Here is a 23,289-nt window from a genome sequence, read left to right on the forward strand (position 1 = left end):
GTTGCCAGTGTAACGCCTTTAAACGTCCTTTTCCTTATTTCTTCCCTCTTCTTTTCTTCTTTCTTGAAGTCTTAGTGAAAATAAATGTCATATTATACTTATAATCTGAGCTAACCTTAAAATTTTCAACAACCCCTTTTGAAACTTTGCCTTTAACAAAATGAATATCCACATTAAAGTTTCGTTTTTTCATGAAATATTAGATTAAGAACTAGCTTTATAGTTTGCTCATTATCACAAAAAATAGGAATAAGAGTTAAAATTTTAAACCCAAAATCAAACAATATTTTTAAAATCAACATAATTTCACAAGATATAACACCAAGTGCACGATATACTGATTATTTGGATGAGCGAGAAACAATTTCTTGTTTTTTTGCTCTTCCGTGTAATGGGAGTATTTCCAAAGAGCACAACATAACCAATAACATAACATCTAGATACTAGACATTTTGCCTAGTCAGCATCAACAAAACTCTTCAAACTTAGACAATTAAATTTTAATATTGAAATCCCCTACGATTATTAGTCTTTAAATATCAAAGAAGCCTTAAAGCAAGATTAAAATGCGATTTTTTAGGACTATGCATGAACTGAAGTATATAAGAAATGACATGTGTTGTAATAGAAGTATATAAGTTTCCCAACTAATTTTTAAAACAAAACAACATTTTGTATTAAAAACTCATTTTATCAATGCCATCACTTTTAATAATGAAAATATAGTTCAAAAGAGTATACAACCCAACATACCAAATTCATATAGTAATTCAAGACATTATTTTCTTTGAAATAAACAAATTCCATTTTGTATATAAACAACATCAATTCCCAAGAAATATTTTATTTTTCCTAAATCCTTAATCATAAATTTAATTTTTAGAAATTTTTTCACCTTACTAATTGCATCCAAACTATTACCTATAAGAATTGCGTATCAAGATAAACTAATAAGATAACAATGCATATGTTTTCTAGATTTAGCAAACAAAGAGAAATCATTTACACTTTGCACAAAACCAAACTCAAATAAAACATCACACAACTTTTCATTCCATATAAAGATTTTAAAACGTTACAAATTTGATTATCTCTTTTGTTATGATAACCAATAGGAAAATATGTGTACATATCTTCATTTAATTCCACTAATACAAAATTAGGCTTTATCCACGTCAAAAACACATCATTATTTAAAAGTTACAAATTTGATTATCTCTTTTGTTATGATAACCAATAGGAAAATATGTGTACATATCTTTATTTAATTCTACTAATACAAAATTGAGCTTTATCCACGTAAAAAACACATCATTATAAATATATTATGTCGGGTTTTGTTTTTTTCATTCAACATGAAAGAAAAGGTCACGTCATTGAAGATAAGTTATGCTTTCGTTCGATTGTGGTGAGTATAACCCATGAAAACTTATTACTATAAGTCAAACTCATCATTATATGGTATGGTGTTTTCAGAAATGTATCAATTTTATTTTGATATCCGTCATGAATAATACACTTATGGTAATATGTTTTTTCCTATAGTCATAAATGCTCACTTATAGTCACCGTTTATAAATTTTTTGGCTATTGTTGACTTTTAGAGACACGAACGTAATTAAGCTTCAAGGATAAGTTATCTTTACTAACACATTTAATGGTTTATCATTACTATTATTTACATATACCGACAAATTAAAAATTATGACGTCATCAAAAATGATCTATACTAACGTGTTATTTCTTTTCTTATGATTATTGATAACTTTTGCTGATATGTTTAATATTATATCGTGAATATTGTGTACATTTACTCACCCATTAGGCAATTAAACGGTGAGAATAATATAGTTATAGTGATGCTTTTTTTTTCTATAGAGTCATAAATGTTCACTTATACTCACTACTTATAAATATTATTGCGGCCATTGTTAAGTTTTGGAAACACGAATGTAATTAAGCTGTAAGGAGAAGTGATCTTTATTATCAGATTCAATGGCTTGTCATTACAATTGTTTATATACACCGACAAATAAAAAATTAGGACATCACCAAAATTAATCTATACTAGTGTGTTATTTCTTTTCTTATGATTATTGATAACTTTTGCTGACATGTTTAATATTATATCGTGAATATTATATACATTTACTTACTCATTGGGACGTTAATAGATTGGTTTCAAAGGAAATAGGGAGTTGCGCATAAACACCTAGAGCTGATGAGTGGGGAACATATATACAAGAAAGTGCAATCTATAAGGAATAAACTAGGTGAATGCCCGCGCGTTGCGCATAAACACCTATATATTTGAAGTCTTCACAAATATATGTTTTTTTTTAAAATATAAAAATAACGTTGTTAAATTTGATATAATAATTCGTATACTAAATTAATATAATATATTGATTATTCTGAATCATATACATATATATATATATATATATATGTATATATATATATATATATATATATATATATATATATATATATATATATATATATGCTTAATCTTTTAATTTCTATCACTAGAATTATTTAAAACATCAAATATTGTTTTTTGATTAACAATATAATCATTTATATAGAGTTATTTTTAACTGTTGTTATTGTAAATTATTTTAAACTACTTATTTGAAAATTTTTAACGATTATAAAAAATATCTTTAGGAAATATTTTAGTTAAATTCAGATTACTATTTAGTTTTTGTATTTATCACTACAACTTATTATTTTTAACTATTTACAAAAGATTCTTTGGTTTTTTAAGTGGAACTAAAATTTATATTTAAATTGACACTGTAATATTATATTTAAATTAACAAATTTAGTATTTTGTCCAAACTGTTCAAAAGTTGTAACTTTAAACTGATAATGGTTTACATACAACAATATTTCAAATCTAATAAATTAAGTATAAAGTGCTAAAAGTTAAAGACATAACTTTATAAATAGAAGTAAATATATTGTTCTAAAAATGAAATTTAGTTTATTTATGATTATACTTTAGGTTTGAAATTTATTTAACATTATCAACCAACTTATAAACATTATTAAAAAGACATTACAATTTATGACTTTTAACTACTTACAAAATATTTTTTGGGTTGTTTAAGTTAAACTAAAATTTATATGTAAGTTAACCCTGTAATGTTATATCTAAATTAATAATTTAAGTATTTTATACAAATTGTGCCAAAATTGTATCTTTAAAATGATAATGGTTTACATTCAAGAGTATATTAAAACTAATAAATTAAGTATAATATGTTAAAAGTTAAAAAAAAAAACAAAACTTTATAAGTAGAAATAAATATATTATTTTAATATTGAAATTTAGTTTATATATGATTACACTTTAGGTTTGATATTTATTTAACCCTATTAACCAATTTATAATTATTATTAAAAAGAAATTGAAAAGTCATGGTAGTTTCAAATGAATGTAGTGAAAGAAAAATGCTTCCTTTATAAGTATATATTGATATATATATATATATATATATATATATATATATATGTATATATATATATATATATATATATATATATATATATATATATACACACACATGGGGGAAGGACACTTCAACTTTTTATTGGAAAATGTGGGAAGTGTAAAAAGAAAAAGAAAATTTTAAAAGAAGATTGCTCGACTTTAGGGTGAAACAAGGAAAAGTACTGGAAGAAATGCAACATTTGGTATAAATGCTTTAAGTATTGCCAGTTTCACTCTGTCCCAAATTGTATAGATTTGATGCATGTTGAAAAGAATGTGGGTAGAGCCTTATCGGTACATGATAAACGTACCTAACAAGACCAAAGACAGACTGAAAGCTTGCCAAGATCTCAAAAGCTTTGGATTAAAACCAGAGTTGGTACAAAAAACAATATAAGGTGGCCAATTACTAATGCCTACATCAAGCTGCACAATAAACAAAGTAGAAATGGACACCTTTTTGCAAACACTTAAAGATTCAAGGGTTCTAGAATGCTACTCTTCAAAGTTTTCCACTTTGGTGTGTAAAAAGGAGCATAAGCTTATTGGACTTGAATCGCATGATTATCATATGCTAATGCAACATTTTTTGTCAATTGCAATACGATCCATAATGCAAAAATCCACAAGAGATGCTATTATAAGATTATGTTTTTTTTTCAATTATATTTCTCGTAAAGAAATAATAGTGGTATAACTCAATGAATTGGAAGCAGATCTGCATGTCACATTGTGCTTGCTAGAGAAACACCTTCTTCCATCTTTTTTTTCATATTATGGTTCACTTATCCGTTCACATTACTAGGGAAATAAGAATATGTGGTGCAGTATCATTATGATGGATGTATCTATTTGAAAGATATATGAAGATAATGAAACGTCATGCTCGTAAAAAACAAATCAGAAGGATGCATTAGTGAAGAGAATGTTGCAGATGAGACAGTAGAGTTCTTAATTGAATACCACAAAAACATACAGATTGTTGGTATTCAATAGGATAAGCATAATACAATTGATAATGTCGATGAAATAGCACTATCAACTGCATATCTTTCTCAACTATGCCCAAAACTCTTCATCAAATCACATTTCTTTGTACTGCAAAATACCCCTGAAGTACATATGTATATCAAGTAAGTATATTACTAATTGTATATTAATTATTTGTTTGATTAGTTGTCCATTTATTTATACAATTCAGATTAAGAGCTAAATTCATTAATATATTGTTGAATTTGTTACTTAATATGGATACATGTAAAAGTATGTTCAGTAATTAAGCATTTAGACTGGAAAACTGTATAATACAGTAAAGCCATACATAAAATATATGGATAGCTATATATAATACATTAAAAGGCTGATGTATATATACATGCATGCATAAAGTATGTTAGGGGTCTTAATATATTAAACTAGGACTTTAGTCTTAACCAATTTACTCATTCAGAGGACTTAAGGTGGGTTTCTCATGGCCAACAACACGTCATAATGAAATATGTTGTATATCACATCAATGGATACCTATTTCGCATACAATCCCATGAAGGTATAACTAACCAAAATAGTGGGGTTTGCATAGAGTCGACTGACACACACATGTCTAGAAAAGAAGAAGTATCCTATGACAACACCTTTTATTATGGTATTCTACAAGATATATGCATTCTAGATTATCATATAAAAAAAATTCCTATTTTCAAGTGTAGATGGGTTCATAATAAAAAAACGAGTTAAAAAAGATCATCTTGGTAGAACTAGATGTATTAGAGCATAAGGACGATCCGTTCATACTTGTCTCACAAGCACGATAGGTATTCTATGTGAGAGACACAGAGGATAATAAAAAGTCAATTGTGATCATGACACCTCCAAAAAGTTATAAAGATTCATGTGAAAGCGATGATGAGAAGTACAATATAATAGTTTTACCACACAAAGAAAAATATATAATGCCACCTACAAATAAACTTGATATGGCTGTTGAATCCCGCAATGATTACTTTCGATTGGGCTTTAAGAATAGAAAATTATGTAAGGGCAAAAAGAAGTTGTGAAGATATAATAGGTGCAGAACAAAACCTGATACTATTCTTTTATCTCTTATAAGTATTGTAAATATTTTTGGTTTGTTTTTTTTGTTAATTTTCAATATATATACCCATTATATTGGGGTCTGTTGTTCTATACCCAAAATTTTTATTAATAATTAGTTTGATGTTTTTGGGTTTTTTGTTAAGATTTACATGTGTTAAAAGATTGTCGTGGTAAATTCTTCCGAGCTAGTATGATCCTTTCTTTTCCTCCATACGCATGTGTTGGGTTGAAGATTCATTTTGAAGATTGCGTCAATGGGCTCGGCTGTTAGTCCATTTAATTTTGTTCTCTGGTTTTGGGCCTGTCCATACCGTGAGTTTGCTAGTTTATTATATAAGTATATGCTTGCATGCATATTAGGTTAATGATAGAACGATTTTAGACGATTACGATAGCATTACAGCTTCTTTTATCGTTCTTGTAAACCTCCAACCCTCTATAGTTGATGTTCTTGATCGAGCTCTTCTGAGGGTTTTGTTTTAATCATTCGACTCGTTTGATTCATTCCTGACTTGTTCTTTATTTTCGTGTTCTTGCTGTTTATACTTATTTACCTGTTTAAGATCTAATCGATCTTCAAGATTAAGTTTTAATCTCATCAATTGGTATCAGAGCAGGAGGCTGTGTAATCGATACACTTCTTTTCTGCGAAAAGGTTTCAATTAGGGTTTTTCCGCAATTACTGATATTTATTGAGCCGTCATCTCATTATTGACGTATCTTGATATTTATTGTTTTGCCCTAATCTGATTTATTACAAGTCTGATCTTTGAACAGGTTTTTCGATCATAATGGACGAGTCGCAATCAAACCCCATCAATATTTCCAACAGCATCGGTTCAACCACGAAGATTCCAATCCTATATACCCATGATTATGAAGTCTGGGCGCATCACTTCGAAGACTATGTTATAGGATCTGAGGATAATGGATACCTCATATGGGAAGCAATCATTAATGGACCGTTTTCTCATTCTGCGACATCGAGGATCATCAAAACTCAAAAGGAGTATAATGATCTGCTGAAGGATGTCAAAGATATTGCGCAAGATGAAAAGGATAAATTCCAGTGTAATATCAAGGCGTTAAGATTGATAAGATTCGCCCTTCGGTCCGACACCTTCAGGTTGGTCAGCTCATGCACGACGGCAAAGGAAGTTTGGGATAGACTTCGCGAACTGTACTCTACAGACGAGGATCTTGAACATTCTATCCAAACCTTGCTCTTATCTGAGTTTGGAGAATTCAGGCAAGGAGCCGAAGAAACTGTGACCCAGACGTTTGATCGCTTCAATCATCTTCTCAGCAGAATGATCAAGCATGACATCGAAAGGAAGCTTATCAAGCAGAAGGTTATGTTCTTGAATGGTCTAAGGTCAGAATGGAGAGCTGTGGTGTCAACAGTTAAAGCCCATGAGCAGTTTAAATCATACTCTTTGGCGAAACTGGTGGGTATTCTCAAGTCCCAGGAGAAGATTGTGCTGCAGGAAAAGAACGTTGTTTCAAGCCTAGGTTCACTGGCCCTCTTGTCAAAAAGTAAAGCTGTGATGGAGGATGAAGACCTCAACTTGGAGGAGTATGACCTCACGTCTGAGGATTATGCTATGATGGTGTCTAACCCCAAGAGGTTCATTAAGAAGAGATTCCCCAACAACAAAAACCGAAACTGGCAGGGGAGTTATAGTTCAGAAAAGGTTAACAATGAACCGAAGGTTGAAGAGCCCAAGAAGGAACCGAAGGCAGATGGTGATTCTGGAGTAAGCTGTTACTACTGTGGTGGGAAAAACCACTATGCTAAGGATTGTGTCCTCAAAAAGATGGCTGAAAAGGACGAGGAAAAGGATGAGGAAGCCTTGTTGCAGAAAAGGTTGGACGAGATGAGAAAGAAGAAATCTACCGCTAACCCTTCCATGAATGCTCTAATTGTGCAGGGTTCGGTTGCTGATGACGAGTTCGGTAGCGTGGAAGTTTAGTCAACCGACTCAGAAGACGATGAAGTGAGGAAGCCTTCTCATGGAAAGGCTTGTGTGGCAAAGGAGGAGAGCAGTGGAGGAAGGTGCTTCATGGTGTCCGATGTATCTTAGATGAGGGGATACAACATTGATGGAGGAAGCGATGAACCGAAGGAGCAGCAGGACATGTGCTTTATGGCCAAACCGCTCAGCGTGCAGTTCAACGAGCTCGATGAACTGATCAAGAAGGTACAATCGGTTTTCGTTTCATTTAAAGTACCACAATCCTCATATGAGAAAGAACTAAAAAATGTTAATACAAGAATTTCTCATCTAGATAGTAGTTTAACTCAAACTCGAGTCACCAATTCTAACCTAACTGATCAATTGAGCAGGGTGTCGTCGAAGAGTGAGGAGCGGCGCATGTGGATCGAGTTGAAGGAGTCTGAATTAGTTAAAATAAAAGACGAAAACATTTATTTACAAAGAGACAATTTAAAGTTATTAAAACAGCAGAATGTTTTTTGTTTAATTGCAAAACGTCTTTATTCTAATATTACTCAGCTTCACTTGGACTGTGAAATAGGCCAAAAGATCCATCGCATGATTTTGCCCTTCCTTGAGTTTAAGGAGGATGAAATCGATGCCGAAGCTTATAATTGTGAGAGTGTGATATCATCTAATGACGTCAATCCAACCTACATGTATGGACTGGACAAGATAGAATCTTTCATTAAATCCAAGGACCACAAGAACATGCTTAAAAACCTTTTGGATGAAAATGATAGACTTAAACTGAGAACCGAAACCATACAAAAATTTGACTCTTTAAACGCCAACTTGAGCTCAGAAAACAAAATTGATGTTGAAAATGCATCTGAGCTTAATGACGACGACAACATGAGTGAAATTTCTGTAGAGGACACGGTTGACTGCTCAGAATTTGTAAAAAGCGAACCTGAAAACCACAAGAATCTAATTTCTGAAAATTCAGTGGAGTTCACTCGATTGTCCCAACAAAAGTCCCTGGTCTTAGCAGAGAAAGTGGTTGTATATCAAAAGGTCCAGACCACTCCAAATCAAGTGTACAAGGTCACTGGAGTAACCGAACATCAGACCGCTGAACTCACAGCTACTGTAAACGAAGACAATGTTGATGGATGTGATGAGTTCTTCTGGTCAGCTCCAATCGATAATGCAGATGAAACGGTGGGCTTGTCAGAAAGGACTTCGTGGATTAGTAAAGGTAGATACATACCAGAACCTCTGAACAAGCCAGATAATTTCGATGTGCCAAGTACTAGTGGTACGAAAGACATTCCTCAAGAGAATGGAAGTTCGGCAAAAGAAGACATTCCTTCTAGTTCCTCAGTTCAAAGTGAGACTCCCACAGTTCAAAGTGAACCAGCTAAGGAGAAACGGAATATGAAAGCCAATATCCATCATCAACCGAAGCAGATGAGGAATCTGAAACGTGAAAGGAACCAGAGATACAGGAAGAATCTCTCTGAAAGGAAACAATTCTGGAAATCCCAGAATGCATATTTCTCACATCAAGACAAGAATCTAAAAGTTGAGAATAATCCTGTCAAAAAGCATGAGAGCCACAACAACCGAAAGCCAAGGTTCGGTTCAGAAGAGAATACCAACCGAAAGCCAAGGTTCGGTTCAGAAGAGAATACCAACCGAAAGCAAAGGTTCGGTTCTGAGAATGACTCCAACCAAAAGCATAGGTTCGGTTCAGAAAACTGCTCCAACCGAAAGCAAAGGTTCGGTTCTGAAGTCAAAAGAGATCGAAACTCTAAGGTCAGTCCCACCAATGATCAAAAGCAAAAGGGTCACCTAGAGTCTCCAGCCAAGAAGTCATCTCAATCTAAGCCCACTCCTTCTCATTCCTCTAATTCTTCTAATTCTTCCAATTCATCTCCATCTTGCTCTAAAGCTTATTCTGTTCGTTCTCAGAAATCTCATTCGTCAGCTGAACAAAAGGGCAAACAGAGGGTTAATGCATCCAAACCAGAGTCTAAACCGAACGCACCTAATCCTAATAAAATAAAAGTCTTTACCATTAAAAAAAAAGATGAAACAACACTTATAAAACGAACATATCTTGTTGACATCTCTCTTACTATTCCTGTTCCCATGAAAAGCTCACGTGGACCCAAGAAACTTTGGGTTCCTAAATCTTCTTAACTTTTGCAGGTTATAAGTGACGAGCAGTTCGACGAAGAATGGTACATCGACAGTGGCTGCTCACGTCACATGACAGGGAGGAAAGAGGAGCTCAGGGAATACAGGTCTCTTGCAAATGGTGGCAATGTCAAGTTTGGAAACAATTCTTTCGGCACCATAAAGGGATACAGAATGATAACTAATGGTGATTTTACTATAAGGAAGGTGGCTTATGTGGAAGGACTACAACACAACCTCATCAGTGTATCTCAGCTTGTTGGAGGTACAGGTCTCAAAGTCTCATTCGACGATGAAGGTTCTGAAATTATTGAGAAGAAGACAAAGAAAGTAATTCTCAAGTCGGAGCGTAAGGGTGAAATGTTTCCTCTAAACCTTAAACCCATCAAAGGAAACCCAACTATTTGCTTGTTATCAAAACCTCAATCTGACGAAAGCTAGTTGTGGCACCGAAGACTCTCTCATCTCAACTTTAAAGACATCAACAAACTTGTCACTGGAGGTCATGTTCGAGGCCTTCCATTGCTCAAGTTCGACAGAGATCATTTGTGTGCTGCATGCGAAATGGGGAAGCAAAATCGTCAAAGTCATCCCTCTACAATTAACACAAAAGTTGTTGAACCACTCGAATTACTTCATATTGATTTGTGTGGTCCATCATCTATCGAAAGCATCGGTGGTAGCAAGTATATTCTTGTTATTGTTGATGACTTTTCACGATTTACATGGGTGTTCTTTCTAAAGCTCAAATCTGAAGCGACTCATAAGCTGAAAGTGTTCATCAAGCAGATTGAAGTACAGCTCAAGAAGGTCGTTCACAACATCAGGAGCGACAATGGTCTGGAATTCAAGAACAGGGAGTTTGAAGAATTTCTAGCAGAAAAGGGAATAAGTCACAACTTCTCAGCTCCCTACACACCTCAACAGAACGGAATTGTCGAAAGACGAAACCGATCTTTGTGTGAAGCTGCCCGAACAATGCTAAGTTTCGCTTCCTTACCTCTTTATTTTTGGGCTGATGCTATTTCTGCTGCTTGTTTTACACAGAACAGGTCCTATCTTAACAAGCGATTCACGCTCACACCATACGAGATTCTCAACAACAGAAAGCCCAATGTGAAATTTTTCCACGTGTTCGGCTCACGGTGTTTCATCTTTAACTCTAAAGAACACCGCAACAAGTTCGATGTCAAAGCTGACGAGGGAATCTTTCTGGGTTACTCTCTCACATCCAAAGCATACAGAGTCCTAAACAAGCGTTCGAGAAAAATCGAAGAGACCTATTACGTGACTTTTGACGATAGCTATGTCAAAAAGCTTCAGGCCAAAGAAGACACTGCTGGGGAAATCTTTCCTCAAACTGGCCAAGTCACAGTCTCGATCGCTAATCTATACGAGAAATTTCTGGAGCTCTTTGACGAACCAGAGAAAGCTACTCTCTCAGAAGCAGGTGCCGTAGACAACAAGGTAGATCACATGAAGCAAATTGTCGAAGAAGCTACCAGGAGAATGAATGAAGAAGGATCGAATTCTGATGAACCTTCATCCAACGATGCTTCAGTCGAGGGGGAGCCAAGCTCACATGTTGAGGGGGAGCCAAGCACTAAAACTGCAACCGAAAGTGCTTCTCCAACCGAAAGTGCTTCTCCAACCGAAAGTGCTTCTCCAACCGAAGGTGCATCAACGCCTGAAAGTCCAGCACCACAAGAAACCCCTGAACCTCAAGTTTCTCATAGCTCATCAATCGAGGGGGAGCAAGCTGATATGACGCTCGACTAAGAAAGCCAATCCGAACCAGAAGAAATGATCAACGCTGAACTAGACCCCACCTTTGATCCAAACTACCCTCCTCTTACCAAATGGACCAGAGATCATCCTATCTCTCAAGTGGTTGGTGATGTCTCCGAAAAAGTTCTGACCCGATCACAACTGAAGGCAAAACAGACATCCTTATTTTCAAAGGTTGAGTTTTGTATGTTTAACTCATTCGTATCAAAAGTTGAACCGAAGACAGTTAACACTACTCTCGATCACTCCGATTGGGTTCAAGCAATGCAAGACAAACTGAACGAATTTGAAAGGAACAAAGTCTGGCGCCTCATTCCAACTCCTTCAGATGCCTCGGTTGTTGGTCTTAAATGGGTCTTTAGGAATAAAATGGACAAGGAAGGGAATGTTATAAGGAACAAAGCTCGTCTGGTAGTAAAGGGATATTGCCAGGAGGAAGGGATTGATTATGAAGAGACTTTCGCTCCTGTAGCTAGGCTGGAATCTGTAAGAATATTTCTAGCTTACGCTGCCCACAAAAACTTTGAAGTTTTCCAAATGGACGTCAAGTGTGCATTTCTTAATGGAGAACTCGAAGAAACCGTGTACGTGGAGCAACCTCCTGGGTTCGTGAACGAAAAATATCCAAATCATTGCTACATTCTGGATAAAGCTGTGTATGGCCTCAAACAAGCTCCGAGAGCCTGGTATGAAACGCTAACTAAATTCTTAAAGATGTCTAAATTCAAGCAAGGTTCGGTTGACCCAACCTTCTTTCGCAAAAAGGAAGGTAACCACCTTATGATAGTTCAAATTTATGTCGATGGCATCATCTTTGGTTCAACGAATCCCAGCCTAACAGCTAAATTCAGAAAGTTGATGGAGACTAAATTTGAAATGAGCTCAATGGGTCCTATTAACTTTTTCCTTTGTTTAAATATTAGACAGGGATCCGAAGGCATCTTTATCAATCAGGAAGCTTAGACGAAGACTCTCCTAGCAAAGTTTGGTATGATGGGAGACTCAAAAGTCAAAGTCCCAATGGCATTCGGCACCAAGCTAACTCCATCCCTAGACAAACCGGCCGTTGATATCACGCTCTATCGTCAAATGATAGGCTCACTAATGTATCTTACTGCTAGCAGGCCTCACATCATGTTCTTTGTATGTTATTGTGCTCGATTTCAGGCAAACCCACGCGAACCTCACATGCTTGCAGTGAAGAACATTCTGCGCTATCTCAAGCGAACTGCCTCCTTAGGTCTATGGTATCCTTCCAACTCAGGCTTTTTCGTTGAAGCCTATTCAGATGCAGACCTTGGAGGATGTGGACTCGACAGAAAAAGCATCACTGGCGGCTGTCAATTCCTTGACGGGAAGTTGGTTAGCTGGCAATCCAAGAAACAAACGTGCGTGTCGTTTTCTATTGCCGAAGCGGAATACATAGCCGCTGCATCCTGCACCTCTCAAGTGATTTGGATCCAGAGTCAACTTCGAGACTATGGACTCAGTATGAAGAAGATCCCACTATTGTGACTCTGAAAGTGCAATTAGGATCTGTCATAATCCAGTGCAACACTCTAAAACCAAACACATAGCACTGAGGTATCACTTCATCAAAGATCACGTGGAAGATGGAAACGTCGAGGTTCACTTCGTAAGAACCACTGATCAACTGCTGACGTCTTTACCAAAGCTCTTCCTGAAGCGTCATTCAACAGAATATTGCAAGGGCTAAGTTTGATGGAATCAGAGTCAGTACCTCAAACTACCTCTCAACCTCAAACGTAAGAAGCAAATTTGACCGAACTTTCAGGTTCGGTTAAATCATCTGACTTGCTTATCACCACAAAGGTAGTTTTCTTGGTTGTATATTTCTTGTACAAAGTTGTTTATCTTATTGTTAAAAGTATTTTCTGATTGCATGTCTAAATTCCTTGGTTTTCTAAAATTTTCCAAAACCGAAACCTACCGAAGGTTCGGGTTCGGTTTCTCAAAATTTTCCAAAACCGAAACCTACCGAAGGTTCGGGTTCGGTTTTTCAAAATTTTCTTGAACCGAAACCAACCGAACGCTCGGGTTCGGTTTTTCAAAATTTTCTTGAACCGAAACCAACCGAACGCTCGGGTTCGGTTTTTCAAAATTTCCTTGAACCGAAACCAACCGAACGCTCGGGTTCGGTTTTTCAAAATTTCCTTCTCTTTCTAAGTCTATTTTTTCTTGCTTATTTTTTTATTTTATTTTTATTTTATTATTTAATTTTATTATTTCTCTATTTCAAAAACTCCAAAAATATTTTTCTCTTTTAATTTTGTTTGTGTGTGTGTTCGTTTATGGGGATATAATTGTTGGATTACTTAAGTGTCCCTAGAAGCATGCTGCTGTATGTGTCCCAAGCCTCATAAGATTCTGAATAAAAGCCTTAATGACCTGGTATAAACAAACCTTGTCTTCCCCATAAGGCTACTACATATATTCTAATCATGAGCTACCTCACTCTCTTCTCACATGAGTTAAGAGTTTTTCTGCTTGGTCCTTATTTTCGCAGCAGCGGTACTTTATTTTCTTACACCATCTCCATTACATTTCTCCATTACATTCGTTTCATCAACGTAACCCTTGAGACTCTCAGAAATTACCACTGAGGTTTATGGTTACACAACATTTGTGTTTATGATCTTAGTTTCGTGCCACTACGAGCTGAATGAAACCCAAAATTCAATACCAAATCTGAATTGACGGTGAACAATTAATTTGCTCAAGTTTTCACCAAAAGAATTGACGAATGTACCTTCATGAAATTTCATATTTTATTTTGTGTGATTCCTATGAAATTGTTAAACACCATAACGTTTCTTCCCTTGGGATCCAGTTTTTAATTTTTTTTGAGATTTTATATTTTTTCCAAGCCAACTTAAACTTAATTCCTACCTACTTGTTCAACAGACTACACCGGTCTCACAAGTACTTTGTTCACTTTCTTTCTTATTTCAAGATTAGAATTGCTGAATCAAAGCGAAAGCCACCCTTACTTAGCCTAATTAAAAGAAGCCTTTCAACATTTATTAATAAGTGTTTGATCGTAATTCAACGAGAATCCACATTAACACTTTAAGGTCTCTCTTGACTTTGAAGGAAGAGATTCGTGCCCGGGATCATTTGTTTCATGTCATTATTGACATCACATTTATTCCCACAAAGCGTTGCTTTATTTCTTTTATTTTTTACACTCTTAGCACGAAAATCTTTGATTTTCCAAAATTCCGTTACTAATTATTACAGGCTGTATTATTGCTTTGGTGGTTAATTATCAAGATGTGGTCAAAAATCATCCACGTGGGCAATTTATTCAAAAGATGCGATTTACAAGATAAGACGAAAGGTTGCTGACTCAGGCGGGAAATAAAAGGATTGAATTTCAACCGGTGGTTAAAAAGGGGCGCGTGTGAATTTGAAACGCCCATTCTTTTGCTGACATAATGGACGCGTGTGCGAATTTCAAGCGACACCTCTCTGGCACTTAAAGGCGCGTGAGGATTTGAAACGGTTTGTTCTGAAACGGCGCTTGTTGGGCGGCGTGATCCTAGGAATCTGACACTCTCTCTCCTACGTGATCATCGCATGCCTTAACTGTCACGCATCTGTCATTCCGGAAACCTTTACATATTTCCATAGAAGATTTGAGACGATTTTTCTCTCTCCTTTCACCCACTATAAAAGGCAGTTAATACTTCCATTTACCTCTTTACTGCTTCAGAATTTACAAGAGAGCAAAAACTCGAAAAAGCTTTACTGTTCATCTTCTTCTTCCTACCTTCAACAATGGCAGAATCATCATCCGTCCATGCCACCTCACATATCCTTCCCATTCGTCCTCAACAGTGCTTGGTGATTGACCTCACACCACAAGCGTATGATTCTTACATGTTTCCGATCATCGAGTGCTTGAAGTACTCGCAAATCGCTCCTGCAGTATCACAGGTTGAGACTGTGCCCATGGCGATGCTCTCGCAGGTGTATGCGACTGCTTATTACGACAAAGCAGTCGAGCGGGTGTTCTTTGAGCTTGCTGATCACAAAACTTCGATTTCAAGGCAGCGATTCTGCACTCTGCTAGGGTTTGCTGCTGACTCTTCAAGAATCATTCCGGAGACGATTCCGGTGGGACATCTTTACAACATGTTCTACAATATGGGGTACACGGAGGTGCTCATCTCCGTCGCCAAGTTCAAGAAATCCTGCTTGCCGCCGCAGTGGAACGACATGTTCACAGTCCTCTTCAAGGGCTTATCTGAACGGAGCTCAGGATCCGACGGTGCTAGTCGACTCTTCTTGTCGATCATGTATGCAGTTTACAACGGAGTCAACTTAGATTTTGGGTTGGTCCTCTGGCAACAGCTCATCCAGAGCCTTTCCTCTTCATCACGACATTCTGAGGTGTCGTATGCCCGGTTCTGGACTCTCATTACAAAGTGGGCAATGGATAAGTTTGACGTCCCCACTCCTGCAGGTGCATCGATGTTTTCGATCGGTATGTTTCATACCACGAAGATCATCGTCTCTGATGCATCAAAGTTTTCCTTCATTGGCTCTATTCCGGAGACAATGTACGGCGCTGTTCCTTCTGACAGCAGGATCATCAGGACGATTAAGGAGTTCAAACAGTCAGGATCGAGGGAACTCACACCGGAAATGCTCAAGTCCATCCACGATGCTGACAAACCGGTGAACAGAGGCAAAAAGGCGGACAAAGGGAAGCAAGTGACCAAAGCTACTAAAGGTCCTTCTCCCAGGAAGAGGAAACCAACGAAACCTGCCCAGTCACCGCAGCCGAAGAGAAGGAAGACTCAACCGAAGCGAAAACTTCTTATCCCTTCTTCTTCGAGTGAATCAGAAGACGAGCGTTCGGGTTCGGACGGCTCTCAAGGAGGCGAAACACCTCAAAGAGGCAACACCCCACCCCGATCTCCTACCCCAGACATGGAAATCCATAATTCACCAGTTCCTTCACCTCCTCAAACCATCCCTACTTCCATTCCGACCATAACCCCCACTACCACTATTCCAAAAACCTCTTTCCCTATACCACCAACCATTTTCATAGATACCACAACAACCACTACAAAGGTTACAACCAACGTATCTGATACGGGGGTTCATACCACTACAACCGAAACACCACCCGTAACCGAACCACCTCAAACCGAAACCCAACATACAACCGAACCTACCCACACTCAACCACCACCCGAAACAACCCCCACACCCACTCAACCTGAACCTACAAAAACCACCACACCCCCAGCTTCACCACCCCCATCATCTCCAGATCATGCCTCTGATGGACATAACCCGTTCCTTGGCGGTGACAACATGACCTTTGATTCGGTCTACTTTAGTCCGTTTCAGGTTCAAAGTGATGAAGAGGATGATGCTCCAGTGACAAAGAAGCATCTAAAGGAGCTTAACGAGAAGGTTGATTTACTTCTTGCGTCATCCACCAACTCTCAGTCCTCTCTCTCTGAAGCCGCTCTTCAGAAGATTGTTGATGCCTTCTCCAGGGCTCAGCATGATTCTGTCGCTTCAGCCTCAGCCGCTATAGACGCCTCCACAAAAGCATGTGAGGCTGCGACCGCAAAAGTCGATAAACTATTCTCAGACGCTTCTACCCTGTTGAAGTCCTTATAGGAGAGCGCTGATGCCACCAAGACAACTTTGGAACCGATTGTTCAGCAATTGGCAAAGTTCGTCTCAACGGAGTTGACATCGTTCGCTACTCTTCGCCAAACCATAAGCGACGACAACTCGGCCCTTCGTGCCTCCATTGATGAACGCCTCGCTAAGCTACAAGAGGATCTTGCAGCTGAAAACTCTTTAATGGACGTTCTGGCAAGCAAAACCACCGCCCTAAAGGTCAAGAGCACTCAACTTTCAAACTCACAACAACAGCTTGAAGCTCTTCGATCCGAACGGGAGGTTATCAATACATGTGTTTCGGATGTACACGCTGCCTTATCCAACATCCTAGAAGCACACGATCCGATTCTCAACCATTCGGTGAGGTGAACCCTTGCTGAAAAACTTGCTCCTGCCATGGACTTTCTCAGCAAAATCGAAGGCTTACCTAGTTTCATGTCCGATCCGAAACAAGGGGGAGAAGTAAAGTCCGGATCGAAACCACCTCCTTCCTCCAAAGCTACTCACACAACCGAACCAACTCCGACTGGTCAAGCTTCGGGTTCAGGTGTGAAGAATAAAGGAAAGAACTTAGCTGAGGAAGAAGATGAAGATGAAGATGATGAAACCATTGCGGACTTGTTGAAACGCAAAAACAGTCGCAATGTGGATGATGATGTCAATCGTGTGGCGCGAGAGGCTGAAGAAGCCGAACGCAAGCAGAAGGAAGCCCACGATCTCCTTGAGAGCAGGAAGACTCTCTTCCCTGCCTGGACTCCGGAGCGAATGATTAAGGAGGCCATAGATACTCCTAGCATCTTATGGCTCGAGCCGGTTATCTCATTCGACTGCTATAATTTTGTCGATTCGCAGTTCGACATGCCGTTGACTCGAAAGGCGTTTATCTTCCACGCCTTCTCAAACATTTTTGAAGTCCCTCATCCGAACCCTGAGGTGGATAGGGAGTTGATCGAATTCTATCTGAAGGCTGCTCGTCCTCAGTATCAAACATGGAGCGCCCAGAAGATAGTGAACGTTCGGGTCTTAAAGCCTTACACTGAAGGAAGATTCATCAACGTTCGGTTCAAGGTGATTCGAGGGTCTGCAAGAACTGAACACCTTATATCTTTGGCAGACTTACCGAATCTAAATCCTCATGATTGGATTGTCTTGCATAATATCCTTTTGACTGATGAAGCCGAATATGGTCCAATTATAGACCATCTCAAAAGGATGTTAGTCTGTTACATCATGGAGGTTGCCCTAATGGATCAGGAGGTTGCCACAGTCTTCAAGAAGAAACCGAAGATAGCTCCTGTGGGATCAGCCAGTGATCTCAATCAAATGCAAATGGGCAAGATCGACCCGAGACGCAATTCGGTTATGTTCACTAGAGCAGAAGGACAGAAATGTCTCTTTGCTTTAGCTGACAAACATCTTTACACCACTGCTTGTCTAGAGCATGTGTTATCGATCATCCGAAGGTGTAAAGAGAATGCAGCGGATGATGTCAAGTACTTCAACGACATGATCCAGTGGTACATCATGTTTAGACAGACAATACTTGCTCTAATCACGCGTCTGTTTAACACAATGAAAAAGAAGGTACCTGCTTCAGCTGCTGGCCCAAGTAACAAGTGAAGATCTCGCTCCAATTGACGCAAAGGGGGAGATTGTTGGGTTGAAGATTCATTTTGAAGATTGCGTCAATGGGCTCGGCTGTTAGTCCATTTAATTTTGTACTCCGGTTTTGGGCCTGTCCATACCGTGAGTTTGCTAGTTTATTATATAAGTATATGCTTGCATGCATATTAGGTTAATGATAAAACGATTTTAGACGATTACGATAGCATTACAGTTTTTTTTATCGTTCTTGTAAACCTCCAACCCTCTACAGTTGATGTTCTTGATCGAGCTCTTCTGAGGGTTTTGTTTTAATCATTCGACTCGTTTGATTCATTCCTGACTTGTTCTTTATTTTCGTGTTCTTGCTGTTTATACTTATTTACCTGTTTAAGATCTAATCGATCTTCAAGATTAAGTTTTAATCTCATCAGCATGTAGAGTTGATCATATTTATTTATAATATGAGGTACATGGGAAAAACAATATAAATAGAATGTAAATACAAATTTGAATGACCGAAAATATTTATATCAATGTTAATATTTTACAACTGGTATTGACGAATTATAATATTATGTCTAATGATTTTAAAACCAGTTCGAACTGGGAACCCGGGACAAGCGTGGTTCAACAACAACTGGTTTTATGTTAATTTTTAGACCAGATCGAAGTAGACGGTTTCTTTAAAAATTGGTGTGATAGATATGTTAAAAAAACATTTGAACTGGTTTATTGGACTTGAATACTTTGAGCCGGTTTATTGGACTTTGATTGTTTGATTTCACTTAGCCCATTAAGGTACATATCAAATAAAAACCGTGTTATAGAAGATGACATTTGGCCACCGTTTTGTACATTCGCACTACCTATCACAAGTTTTTTTCATGTAACAAATTTAAATATCAGATTTAATCACTTTTAATTAAACTTTATTGCCATATGTCTTTATGCCTCACTTAATACCCGACACAAGATAAATGTACATATACATAAAAAATTTCCTTGTAAAAGATGACATTTGGCCATCTTTTTAGATCGTGGGACGACTTGTCACATATTTTTTATGTTAAAATTTTCAATATAAGTTTTGAATCACTTAAAATGAAGCCTCGAAACCTTATGTCTCGCTAAATGACCAACCCGTTATAAAAATAGGGCATTTGCCTACCGTTTTAGGCCATCATACTAATTGTCACTTCTTTTTATGTAAAACCGATGTGAATGTGTGAAGTTTAATGTGCAATGATGACTCGTTTTCAATAAATTATCATGTAAACAATCATGTGAATTTGTTTATGACCTTTAGTGATGAGAAATATAAAAACTGAGAAGACTCTGTATTCAAATACTAACGCCATAACCCAGTTTGGTATTAGTGTTCACCATATAAAAAAGCACTATTTTTATAATGTGGGAACAATTTCCAATCAAAGTTAATAACAATAGTTATTAAATTTCTAATTTTAACCTTTGGGTACTAAGTGGCGTAGCCACATATACTCCAGGTGGGTCCTAGAATCTACCTAAGTTTTAATATTTTATAGAAATTATATAGAGACTTATACTAGGACCTACCTTCTAGTATTAAAAAAATATAAATGACCTATCTAATTGTATATGAGGAACCATGTAACATTTTGTTCAAGATTCGCCACTGAGTACTAACCTAGCTTTAAACCTCTCAACCTCTCCATTTAATTAATATTTTATCTTAAAAACCAGCTTAAAACCAATAGGTTTTCTATCAAGAGGTAAATCACAAATAATCCAAGTTTGATTTCTATACAATGCTTTCATCTCTTCATTCATTGCGTTTACGAGATTAAGATCCAAAAAAATGTCTCATAATCTGATTAAGATTCAATAGCTTTATTTAAATTTATAAACATATTTTCATTGTCTACAAACTAAGCAGTTATCGCGGTTGAAATTTTAATAACGGTCACATGTCGCTATTTGAAATTGTGGTTATCGCGGTGGTATAACACTGACGATTTTTTAAAATTATGCATAATTTATATTTTATATTTATACAAAATTTATATATTAGATTATTAATACTATATAGAATTGATATCATAAAAATCATATGAAAACGTAAGATGATCTATATATAATATTTTAATATGGTATTATGGAAACTAAAAAGTTTCGAAGTGTCATTGAAGCTCAAGTCATTCGTGGTTTCTAAGTACTGAAAGAGAATAGAAAGAGAAGTTGTCATTTGTTGCTTTGTAGTTTGTAATTAATTATATTTATTATTTGGACTTATTAAGACAAAAAGTGTAGTGGAATAATTAAAAACATAAAGATTTAATATTGGAATAGCAAACAATCATTTTTTTTCTTTGTCAAAGTAGCCCAATGTCTACAAAATTGTAAAAGCAGGAGTAGCATCACTATAGCGCTGATGAGGTTCGTAGTAAATAGCGGCCAATAAAACTTCTAAAAGCTCCACCACTATTCGTAAACGCTATTTCAAAATTGCGGTTTAGTAACATCGCAAAACGCTATAGCGCGCTATTGATAACATAGTTTAGAAATGAGTAATTTACAGATTTTTCAATTTAGTATTTGTATTTACCTTCTATAATAAAATTACTAATTTTTTAAGGAAATTTAGACTCATGATTTGACCTTCTAACATCTAATAAATATTATTAGTAGAAGTAGAATTATTATTTTCCTCGGAATTACTAGGAAATTCAGAAGTAGCCAACTCAGGTTGCGAAGTATGAGTTTCGAAACCATGAGTACCTTCTTGACTAGGTACAGTCGCACTCAAATCTAGACTACCATCATAACCAATATCACTTGCACTCATAGGTTGGTTAGTAGATACCGCATCATGTTGATTGCAACTACCTAAATCACTATTAGCTTGATTATCATCAAGACTTTCAGATAGTAAACTTTCATCATTGGAAAATGGATCCCAATGATCAATATTATTAACATAATAGGACTCAAGAAACTCAGAAATTCCATCAGAATTTGCAGCTAATTTTAAAGAAAAAATTGATTCATCAAATTTCACATTCCTATAAAAGAAAGAAACACCATTATCAAGAGTACACACAATATAGCCTTTCTTGATATTTGAATATCCAATTAAAACAAAATTTTCAAATCTTTTAGAAAACTTATCATTGTTATTTAACTTAGTTACAAAATACAAACAACCAAACACTCTAATTTTATCAAAAAGAGGAGGATGTTTGTATACCAATTCATAGGGAGTTTTACCATTTAATAAAGAAGTGGGTTATATTAATTTAGAATGGAACATTAAATACATAATCTCCTATAAATTTATTTGGTAAACTAGAATATGGATCTACACACATTCAATAGATGCATGTGTTTCTATCCACAACATTATTCTGTTGTAGAGTATGAAAATAGAAGTTTGATGCACTATACCCCTACTCTCAAAGAAACTTTTCATTCTAACATTTACATATTTAGTTCCATTATCAAATCTAACTATTTTAATTTCTACATTGAATTGGTTTTCTAAAAAGAATAAAAAATAATGAAAGCAAGAAAAAAATTCATCTTTGGATTTCATCAAGTAAAACCAGGTAGCTCTTGTAAAATCATCAACAATAGTAAGAAATAACCTAAAGCCACCAAAAGCAACAAATTTATAAGGTCCCCACACATCGAAATGAATTAATTTAGCAAGTACATTAGACTTATGTTCACTTAAAGGAAAAGGTTCTCTAGTTTGTTTTGCCTTATGACAAACTTCACATGGAATAATAGATTCATTATCAAAATTAAGAATACGTTTTAAATCATTTAGTGTTTCATCTACATGATGTCCTAATGTATTATGCCAAGTAACTTCAGAAAAAAAAGCATTTAGAATTATTAACTAAAGAATTTTACCTACCCAAAAAATGATTTTCAAGATAATAGAGACCCCTAAATCCTTTACCAATCTTCATAGTCTCCATGGATAGTGAATCCTAAACAACATAATTATTTTCGTCAAAGAAGACCTTACATTTATTTTATTTACATAACTGTTGATCATACAAGTGATTAACAAGAAAATCAGAAACCATGAGAAAAACATTAGTTAAGGTGATAGAATTAGAAAGGTTCATGTTTCTAATCTTCTCTATCCTAGCAGTAGATCCATTGGGATCATCCGTTCTAATATTCAACCTAGAAATATCGACAACATCAATGAGTTGGGGCTCAAAAGAAGTCATATGTTTAATTGTTCCTCAATCAACACCCTACTTTAGAGTTTTAACAAAAACATTATTACACATCATACCAACCATGTTAGCATTACACAGCACGTCTTCTGAAAAACCTTTCTCATTAAGAAGAGACATAACTTTAGGATATTGCTCACTTGTCAAAAAATATTGATATGGTTTATCAGAAGGAACAATTCAAAAGTTAAAATTATCACTAACATGGGGGATTTCCAACTGCAAAGGAAGTTCTATTAACCTCAGACCT

This window comes from Lactuca serriola, chromosome 5 (assembly GCF_051521515.1).
Source record: "Lactuca serriola cultivar US96UC23 chromosome 5, Lser_US96UC23_V15, whole genome shotgun sequence".
Classification (NCBI taxonomy): Eukaryota; Viridiplantae; Streptophyta; class Magnoliopsida; order Asterales; family Asteraceae; genus Lactuca; species Lactuca serriola.